The sequence below is a fragment of the Cebidichthys violaceus genome, unplaced genomic scaffold (assembly GCF_023349555.1).
Source record: "Cebidichthys violaceus isolate CVI_PGR_0920_01 unplaced genomic scaffold, fCebVio1.0.p SCAF_2, whole genome shotgun sequence".
NCBI classification, from domain to species: domain Eukaryota; kingdom Metazoa; phylum Chordata; class Actinopteri; order Perciformes; family Stichaeidae; genus Cebidichthys; species Cebidichthys violaceus.
Window position 1 is genome coordinate 5,103,009 of NW_027176372.1, and position 11,690 is coordinate 5,114,698.

An 11,690-nucleotide genomic window follows, 5' to 3' on the forward strand; every position below is an offset into this window, starting at 1 on the left:
AGGGGGGAGGAGAGGAGGCAGCCGAGGTGTTTGTGAGGTGAGGTGTGTGGAGGAGACAGATGAGGGCTGTGAGCTAAACCTATTGAAGAAAGAGTTTAGCTCGTTGGCCCTCTCCAGGGAGCCCCCTGGTTGTCTCCCTCCAACCTTGAAGCCAGTAATCAGCTTCATCCCCGTCCACACCTCCCTCACGTTGTTCTGCTGGAGTTTGGCCTCCAGCTTCCTCCTGTAGGAGTCCTTGCACTCTCTGATCTTCACCTTCAGGTCGCGCTTGACTCTCCTTAACGCGTCCACCGTCTCCTGGATCACTGACTACCTCACAGGCAGACCACAGTTTGTCCGACTGGGCCGAGTGCTGTCTGATACGGTGGTCAGTGATACTGGAGCCCCACAGTACAACTCAGGGTCGTGCCATCTAAAGAAGTTCTCTGATGATACTAACAAACAAATACTCATATACAAATACATCTAAGCATTGTGCATTACTCCTAAGTGAGCGGCGCAAAATTGAGTGACGATAATGTGCCTTGCATATTGCCATCAACCGTCTTGCCAGGGTGGGTGCCAAAGTTGAAGAGTCCACGGTGTCTCCACCAGTGCATTCTGAGGATTGGCTCCATTTCACAGGAGTGTACCTTAGAATGATTGACAGATAGATCGGTGTTGGACATTTTAAGAGGTATACTTCTGTGCCTAAAATGGTCTTCCTAGTGCTACGATAGCTCGGGTATTAGGAGGGGTGCAGCTCTCTAACCAATCAGAGAGCTTGGTCCATCCCATGCCTTATTGTTTCACCTTTTTATACCAAAGTTCCTTAAGTGTCACGCAAAGGCTAAATGGTGAGGCTTAAAGGAGAAGTTTAATGACTAAGCAAATTGAATGAGAAGGGTTTATCTGCCATCGCAAGTTACATGACACACCCACTTCACTAAACGCCACGCCCCCTGAGATAAGTTTCCGGATTATCTTACTTATTTTAACCCAAACTAGGATCTTTTTTTAACTGCCACCGTTTCGAGCACGTATTATTTGGAAGGCGTGTCTTGTAATGCTAGTGCACCCACAGATAGATCTACTTGAATCGAATACCTGATAGGAAAAGGAAAAGCAGCAATAGAAATGCCGATGGGAAAGGAAATTTCCCTTTTTAAAAGCCTGTTTCTTATTTAAATTTGTGAACCCAGTTATTTATTCCTATTTACAAACTGCATTTTCAAATACATTTAAAAAAAAAATATTTATGAATTTATTAATGTGTTTTTCAATGATTATTCAGTTTATTGACTGTTTTATGTTGTTTTTGTAAATGTCTTTTACATTTGAACTAATTATTGATGGATTCATACTTCATTTGTATATTTTATTTTTTAGTAATTATTTATGTTAGCATTTTAAAAATTCCCTTTTTATTGCCCATTAAAATATAAAATATTTAATAATGAATTAGTCTATTTATTTATTTATAGTTTATAGATTACATTTGAATTAATTTGCAAGTACAAGTGGCTATATATACATATATACATGTATATAAACTCAAAGTTCTCAAATTATAGGCAAAAACATAAGACATTTTTTTTAGTAACTGGGATTTGAGGATCCAGGAGATCTAGTTAATTAGGGGATGGAAGATGAAGAAGTACGAACAAGTGTGTCAGTGAGAAGTGCTTAGGTAAGAGAAGGCCAAGCTTGAAGTGTGGTAGGCCTCTTAAATTTATGGATATTTCTTAATAAAGAGGGAGAGAGGAAGAGAGAAGGTGTAATGAGAGGAGGGGCTGAGAGTGGAGAGTGTGAATGGAAAGAGACAGACAGGATCGTCAAGAAATAGAGGACAGAGAGATTATTAGGACCTCCTAACTGCAACATGTGCGGACGGTGAATGAAAGGGAATAAGAAAGCACCAAAAGATGAATACTAACACAATTTGACTTAAATTTATAGCTGAAGGGTAAACAATACATTCATCAGAATTCATCAAGCTCAGGGCCATCTAAAAAATTATCCTGTTCATGGAGATTTTGACTTGACTGCGTACAAGTGGAAATATTGTCTTTGGAGCTTTACACAATCCATGGAGTAAGGCATTACAGCACATTATTTGACTGACATACTAACCTTTGGCAATGTGATGTGTCTTTTGAGAGGCAGCTCAGTGGGAGTTGGAAACTGCCTTCCTCTGGAGACTCTTCATGAATACATTACCAAATTGCTTTTTGGCAAGAGCCAGTTTCAGAGAGCTTGGCACTGGACAAAACCTCATGTGTAACAGTCCCTGGGCACCCATTGTGAAACCACATTCAGTTTCCCCACACAATATAAGGAGACTATCACATCCAATTTAGGAAGCCACGGTGGTGGTTAGCACTGTCATCTTAAATTGGAGATCCAATTAAAGTCTAATGAGCCCATTTCTTTGAAATGATCAAATCTTTAGGACCACAGATCAGCATTTTGTCAGCATTGTTTTCAGTGGCTCACTAGTGTATGTGAGGTATTTTACCACCTGTCCATTTCTACAATTTCTACATGTATTATTAGCTTAAGGCACAATTCACACACCTTAATGGTCACTGAACTGCCTAATGGACATACAATTGCTAGACAATTTTAAGATTTGCCGCTCTCTCATTCAGCAAAGCAAGACTTTGAACTTCAAGATGAAAAATTTGAGAAATCTATGGATTTACAGGATCAGACAGAATTTATGCGTCAAAACATCCAAGACCACATTAGTGGCATTATTAACAAGTGCAGTCCTGTGCTCCCTGTATAACAGAAGAATTATGTGATGGCATTCTCACTTTTAAAAATGGAAGATATTACACAGGATTAATTACACGGATAATCTCTGTAATTATTCCAAATCATATCCCCTGTAAACGTTATCCCTATATCACCAGCTGTCTACAGCAAAGTGGAGTTTGGCAACGGGAGATTTAAAATGTGGCTCAGTCTCCAGAGACCCACTGTCAGAGTGATGATGATGGTGATGGTGATTGCGGTGGATCAAGAGTACCATCTCTTTAATGCAAGACCAGATAAGTAGGATTAGGTAAGGAAAACAAACTCAATTCAGCTTTTTTAAATCAGTAGCTAAGACGTAAACATTAAACACATGGTTTGTATTTAGTCGAGAAAAAATTAAGACATCTTTCTGACCTGGGTTCATCAGTTTGGCTTGGAGAGTAACAGTAAAATAGTGTATTTTTCCCAGTGGATACAATTTATTTGTTGAGCTTGTGAGAGGAACTCCACTGTAGATTCCTCACTCTTCCCTCCAGCGCTTCTTCCTGCCCATAGAAGCAGATCTCAAAGAGCCTCAAAGGGAATACAGTAAGGCACCAGAGGAGGAGTGGAGGGAAGAGAAGATGATATTAGAACTGTTATAGCCACTGTTTATCTGGGCACACACACACACACATATACACATATATATTCTTCTATTCTTATTCTTCAATTTTGTTTGTTGCTTCAAAAGTACAAAATGTCTCACCCTTTCTTATCCTTGCACCCCCTCACCTATTTATGTTGTTTAAGTAGGATATATATATATATCTCTAGCCTAATGTCCCAACAAGGGGCACTTGAGGGGTCCAAATGCTTCTACAGTCAGGTCAGTTCCCCTTGGCCAGCACAAGTGTCCTTCTGGTCAGCAATGGAAAGAACAAGTGCCCTTACTATCAGCCCAGGTTCCACAAAAACAACCCCCATGGCAAAGTACCCTATTGGTTAGGACAAATACCACTCTGATGTGACCTTTGGATCCAAAACAATGCAAGTAATTTACACGCTACAAGACTAATCCCTCCATCTTGTTTGTGGTCAGGTGAAACCAAGGTTTGTTGTTGAGATGTATGTAGAGGGGGGCTCCAGATGTATTTCTACCATTCCAAAGGCTGTAACAACACATTATGTGATAATACACATTATATAGTGACTAGACAAAATGTAACACATTTTCACCTCATTATGACATTAACACCCACATTTTGTAGTAATCTGACTTTGTTTTAAATTTTCCCGCATTTTGTAATTTATGATTACATATTGACGAGTTATTATAAAATGTGCAAAATGCACTTTTTTAATAAAAACGTATAATACATGCATTATGTAACAACCAACCAAAATGTATATCTTCATTCATAATTTTTTTTTATAACATTATAAAAACAATGCTTATTTTATGCATTCCAGCATGAATCACACTGATTAAAAAAATGATATTTTGGTCCTACTCAATGTATTGGTTCATAAAGCAGCATTGCCTTATATTCAGTTCTTTGGCTGACAGGATGCCGGTGTAGAGTTAAGAATCAGGGTGATGTGGTCTGACCTTTTGGTCCCCGTAAGAACTCTCTAGCAGCTGCATTTTGAATAAGCTGAAGCTTTCTGACGTGTCAAAAGCCCACTGCAGTAATTAAACCTGGTAGAAATAAAAGCGTGAAGGAGTTTTTGACATGAAGTCCCTGAGTGTGGCTTTAATGTAAGATGATAAAAAGCTGATCTTATTACTGCTTTTATGTGGCTATTTAGACTCACATCACAGTCAGAGAGGTCTAATTTAATATTTGGGAGGTTTCATTTATCTGAACTGTTAAAAAGATTTTGTGTACATCATAAGACATCCCTTTTTAGTTGGTTATTACATAGTGAATTTATTATGACATTTTCAAAATGCAGATTATTACAAAATGCAGGTGTTATTGCTAAGTGAAGTGAAATTGTTTTTACATTTTGTTGATTTATTACATAATGCATTATTACAAAACAGCAGGAACTATTAGCTGGTTTAGTTACTTCGAGAACTAACTGGACAGCGGGATGGGGTGGCTGTAGCTCGGGAGGATCAGCCATCAATAGTAGTTTAAGTGGTTTGATGGGTGTCCATAACAGTTTGTGTGTATTAATCCAATCATTTTCCACAATAGTGTCTGCCAAATGAATGTAATAAGTAGCACAACACTAATACCAAGCCATACATCTTTAACTAGAGAACAGGTTCATACTGAGCATTGTCATTATTCTTATTACTACCCGTTTTCTACACTGGTACATGGAAGAGCTAGGAGTCAGCGGTGAAAAGGCAGCTGGGAATAGAATGTTTTTCCTAGGAACACATTCTCACTCTCAACTCCAGAAATATTAGTCAGTGGCCCTATGAGCCTCAAACTATGAAACTCTAGGTGCCCCTGTAGCTGTAGTTTCGACTGTGTCAGGGACGCCGTGTCAATATACTCTGGTTCAAGCTGGTCTCATCCAGCATTCGTTATGTTATCCATGTAATCATGAAGGAGGAAGTATAAAGACCGCAATAGCACACAGAGGGCGGGCGGGCGGGAGGGGAGGTCGATGGGTCAAACAACCACCAATCTTTCATGTTCATTCCACATATGAACCGAGAAGTGAATGTTGATTTATTTGTCACATAACTTGCATACTTCAGTAACAGCACTTCCATTGCTGAAGTAACTGAAGTAATGGAAGTGAGTTATTTTAACCCTAACAACAATATTTTCCTAAACCTATTAAATTAGTTTTCTTGCCTAAACTATACTGAGTGGTTTTCTGTGAAGACCAAATGTTTTTTTGAAAGACTGCATGCATGTAATGAGCAAAAATTGCCATGTGTTGCTGGCTTTTGAAGGAAAACACATATAAAATGAGGAGTAACTTTTCGTAAGATATAATACGAACTGTTGTATTTGTACTTTTCAAATGGGAGTTAGGTTTAGGCAACCCACTGAGGTTTAGGAAAAGAGCACTAACAGACTAACGACTCACGTCACTAACGACTCACATGACAAAATGTCTTTTTTTTTTTTGCAAGGGACACCAACAGCGGCCCCCTGAACGAAAGCCCTGCGTTTGATGGAATCTCACAGTGTAAGCACAAGGACTGATTCCTTGGCACAGGAGGCATTTCATGCAGCAATTCTTCAGTGTCTGTAAATGGATCTCTGCTCTCTCACTTGGATAATTAAATCAGACTGGCTGCTGTACAGTGATCCATCTGTCTGTAAGCCTTCACGCTTACCTTACACCTAATGAACGAGCAAATCGGATTGCTTTGTAAACTCGATCCTTCTATGGTATCTAGTTCTATGAATAGTCAGCTTTCATTTTAATGGCATCTCCGTAATTCCTGGAATGAAGAAGAGCTGTGGGTGTTACTATAAAATGAACCGAGATGCATGTCGTCACATCACTCGGAGTTATAAGCTCATGATTTTTCTGAACCAGAAAAGAATGATTTTCCCATTTGCTTAGACCACTTTCAACATTGTGTCCCAGTAATTCTATGAATGAGACTATGAATGAAAATTTTGTAAATCCAGGTTTTGAATGATGGTCTCTTCATTGTCAGACATAGAGAACAGTACTGAGATCTGACCTGAAAAGTTCTACAAGATACTCTTGCTGGACTACGCCACTAAAAACCTTAAAATTGAAAGGCAAGTTCACCTTAATTGTCATCTTTAAAGGGACCACAGGAATCTTGTCCCAAGGCACTCATTGGTCAAGGCCATTTTCCACCCTTTGCAACTTTAACAAATACTAAAGTTTAATTGCTTAAAAGCAATTTTGGCTTTACTTTCATGAAAGAAGTGCGTTTTCCCTTCAGTTCACTGAGTGGTATTCCAATTACACAGCATGTGATGGCAATAACACATAACACATGCATCATTTTACAACACATAAATCCTAATCAGGTGTTCATTTGTGCACTCAAACTGTGACATTGCAATGCACTGAGTATGTGCTTTCTGCTTTCATTTGATAGATAGAGAAATATGTTACTATAGTTGACACCTTGCAGAAATGGAGGCAGGGGTAGAACCCATGGCTGTGCAGTGTTTATTACCCCCCGCTGTTCTACAGGCCTGGAAGCTCTGCTGCTGCTGACGGAGCAGCCTTTAATTGGCTCGTGGTTCAGTTTTACTACTGTTACAAATGCACACAGTCACACAAACACATGCAAACGCACATCTACCACATGTGGAGCACCTACAGTTTAACTGAAGGAACTGATGTATAATTTGCACGGAATTTGAAATAATAATGTACGTGTGTGTGTGTGTGTGAGAGAGAGAGTGTGTTAGCTAGCATGTGTCTTTGATGGGGGATTGGAAGGCACTAAGGAGGGGAGAGAAAAGAAGAAAAAGACAAATTAGCGACTCATAAAGAAGTAGCCGGTTGGTAGTTTGCTAGCTAGCTATGAACTGTATATATAGAGAGATAAGGCACATATTTAACAACTACATGTTCTGTTTCTGCATCTAAAGGTCTGGTTACTAAGCAAATTATCTTACTTACTCATACCAATTCTGTTTTTAACATAGGACTTTGTTTTTTACGAACTAGTTTCAATTACTTAACATTATTTAAAAGTCTTCGATAGAATATATTCTTTAGTCACCCCCCGACGTCTCACAGCTCACCATTCCTAGCTATTGCTAAGAGAAACTGTCACATCGAGGAAGCTTCATGTGCAGGAGCCTGGTGTGGCAGCTGGATTTCTTGCAACCTATACATCAAAACGAAGCAGTTTTTAGCTGCATGTGTTGATTTCCACCATAAAAAACAAAACAAACAGATGTGCTACCTATTATTGAAAAGTGTTTGCTTTATTCTGTAGTCACCCCCACTGAGTCAACGCTGAGTTAGTCTGACTCACTGGATGTAAACTGTGGGTATAAGCCTGTTATTGGCTGTATTCATAATATTTAATCAGTTTGATGATTTGAAGACACTATAATCTCATTGCCAGTGAACAGTGGGTTAGACAATACAACAATTGCCCCATCTAAAGTGACTTCCCATATAGGCCCTAAACCATGTATCCAAATACAAGACAAGATCATTTTGTTGTGTGAACAGATATAGATAATGACATACTACACTTCTACAGACTAACCTTATCAGACCAACAGCAGCTATCTGGTTCAGTAATTCACATGATTTACAGTTTACACTAAGAATATCACAAACAGGCCCATTCATGGAGATTGCCCTCCATCTGAGAATGTCAACACTACAGCTTTCAATGGAGAGGATTTAATAGCACACAAACTAAATGGTGGGTATAGAGGTAAAATCTGGAGGATACATTGTTCTAAAATGCTGCTAAAATACAGCACGTTGCCTCGCTCAGATTAAGTGCTTAATGTCAACATGTGGCATGGTAGATACTCCTTTTCAATATTAAGCTTTTGAATTGCTATCGGAGCTGTTACTGGGGATATTCAAAGACTCCTCAGGAACACTTTCCTGTTATTATTAGTCTCCACAAGAATAGGCCAAAGACTCGACTTGCTCAAAAACAGCCAGCTCAGCAGTTCATAAATGAATGTTGTCAGCACACACTCAATACAGTATTATCTACGTTGACGGTGAGAGAACTATGCATGAGAGCCCACTCTTGATCCTACATCAGAGCTGTGATATGATATGAACCTCCTGTCCCTGTCAATAGATGACACTGACCTCAGCTGGTGTCTTTTCTTTTTCAGCCACAATCGCTGGCTGACTCTTGGTATTTTCAGCGGCAAAAGCTGGAAAAAATCAGCTGGATCCGGTTTACAATAAAAAAGTATTTAATATTTCACAGAAGCTAAAAGACAGTTACAAACTGAATTACACTATCGATAGTAAGGATTCGCGAAGCCGAGTTCAAACACGCCCCTCCCCAACAGACCAACAAACGTCAGTTAACTGTAAAACAGGAAAGCCGTGAACTAAATAACTTCTCTCCGAACAATGTTTTTATACCTGAAAGTCAGTGGTTTACTTTCAAAATCCAGTATTAGCTTCAGTGACTGGCTGAAATTCAATTGTCTCCTCCTGGCCTCAGACAATGCTCACTATTGGTCTAAGTGATGATCTGAATAATGTCTGGATAGTGTCCGCTGGTCCGGCCTGTCCACCTCCTCGTAAAACTGCGCGCACCCGAGACCCCCGCTTGACTGCGGTCCTGTCTTCACTTGATGCCGATTCCACTCCGACTCATCTCATCTCCATATATGGTCATGAAAACCTCTGAAACACTAGCTTTTCCTCTTTACTCTAAACATTCAGTAACTCTACTTCTAATCTAAGGCATTCAATGATTATGATTTTATGGTTTAAGACCTCTGTAAGTTAATATTGTACACATATACTATCATCTACAAGTGAATATACTGTAAACATATAATACATTCCATTAGTGAATATTTTGTGACATTTTTATACGTTGTGATATTTTATACTTTCTTTCAATCATACTACTATATTTCTAAACTTAAATTCCTCACAGACGCGGGGGAACACCATTGACCAAGAATCTTAATAATGTGGTCGGGAATTCCTTGGCTTGAAGCGGTGGAGGCGGGGCCGATGTGGAATGATTGCCCGAGTAGACTCGGGGGTATTCCAGATCTGGCTAAGATATGGCGAAAGTGGTGGTGAACCAGGGACCGCGTGGCCCCTATGCCTGTGACGAACAGGGGATCTTGCGGGGAAGTTCGGCTGGCTGGACTTGAGCTTGGGCTTGAGAAGTCACGGATGGGTTCGTACGGACTTGGGTATGAGCCTTTTCGGAGAGGTAGATGGGCTGGAGTGGACCGTATTGGTTGGTCTTGCAGCAATTGAGGTGATAGACGACTGTGTCGGAAGGATGGATGTGATGTCTGATGCGGCGGCGTGTCGCGACGCCATGTCACAACGGATGGTGGTTGGAGTTCGAGGCGGTGAACTCGGAGCAGCAAAGGAAGCCAGGAAAAACGTGGACTTTAATACTTTGTCCATAAAGGGAGACAGATAGCCTGAACAGAGTGTATGGATGCCACGAGTGAGGAGGTCCGAAGTGAGGGGCAGACGTTTAGGCATAGGGCGTGGTTCGGCTTTACAGAGACCTTCGAGTAGCATAGCAACGTGTGAGAGGGTAGAGGCTGGGCACGGAGCCCCTGAGGACAGTTTAGCGAAGAAGTTAATTCTGCTCATGTAAACCCGTATGGTGGAGGACTTCATCTTAAGGAGGGAATGGGTGAATGACTGAAGTTTGTGAGGGTAAGGATGTAGGCTGAAGGAGACGTGAAAAGCTTCAAAGCGGTTCCGTCCAGTGAGATACAAAGTGTTTGAGGGGCGACGCTGTTGAGGATGCTATCTAGAAAAGCGGAGATTAGGTGTTTTCCGGTTGCGGGGTCTTAGTCTCCGCATGAACGGCATTGTATTTAGACGATGTGACCGTCCTTTATTAATATTGTCTACAATGGCGCTATTGTCTGAGTAGATGGCAATGGTCTTTTTTGACCATTCATGCCCGTAAAGAATGGCTGCTTTGACTATGGGATACATTTCGTAGATTGGAAGGAGTGAGGGATGAGAATTGCAGCTGAGAACCACTTGTCACCATAGAGGCCGCCAAAGCTGATGGAGGGTGCTGCATCTGTGAAAAGATGGATGTCTTCCGGCTTGGTGATGTGTTTGCCGTAGAAGAAGGAGATGCCATTCCAAGAGGAGAGGAACTGGTGTCATAGTTTAGCTTGATTTTGCGTGCTTCGTCAAGTGTGACGTGGTCATGGAGGTTTGTAACAGAAAAGGCGACTAAGAGGATGTGTGGCAAGGAGGATTTTTGTTTATTCTATCAATTCTATTTATTTATTTATTTTATCTGGTGGAGTAAAGCTGAGTGTTTAGACTGTGTGCTGGGTTTGAGGAAGGTAGCGTGATGGTGAGGAAGTCGTTTAGGACAGTGATTTTCAACCACTGAGCCGTGGCACGCTAGTGTGCCGTGAGAGATCGTCAGGTGTGCTGTGGGAAAATATCCGATTTCACTTAATCGGTCCGAAACGATGAGTATAATTAATTATAATACTTATATCTATATATGAATTAGTTGCTGCGAATGATTCGCCATTGTTGAGCGTCTGAGCCTACAATATAGTGGTTGCGCTACCAATAATGACGTTGTTAATTTTAAGACAATAGAAATAAGTGATGCGCGGGAGAGGTTGCTGTGACAAGACATTTGTCAAGATCCGGCAGAATGCTTCGGATAAGCAATCGGAATTTTCAGGCTGCTCTTGGACGGACGCATGGCAGACTAATACGCATCCTTCCAAAGGAAACCAAAAAGGTACAGGTAGAGAGGCTGAGCGTAAATGGAGAAAAGGCAAACTCCCGGAGGACCTTCTTAACTTCCAAGCTCTTCTTTCCACTTTTTCCTCCTCTCTATCTACTGCTAAAGCTGCGTTCTTCCGCTCTAAAATCCTAACCTCTGCTTCCAATCCTAAAAAACTCTTTGAAACTTTCACTTCACTCCTCCAACCCCCACCCCCTCCTCCTACTTCCTCCCTTCTCCCTGATGATTTCGCCAACTTCTTTGACAAGAAGGTAAACGATATCAGATCCTCCTTCTCTCAGCCCCTCTCTCCCTGTCCAATCCTGCCCCCACAGCTCTCCCTCCCATCTCCACGCTCCATCTTACCCTTTCTGGCTCCTCTCTCCCCTAACGAGGTCCTCAACCTTGTTACATCTAACCGCCCCACCACGTGCTCCCTTGACCCGATCCCTTCCCGTCTTCTTCAGTCTATTGCGACTGAACTCCTTCATTTCCTCACCCACCTCATCAACACATCTCTTGTTTCAGGATGCTTTCCCACGGTCTTCAAGACCGCCAGAGTCACCCCTCTTCTGAAGAAACCATCACT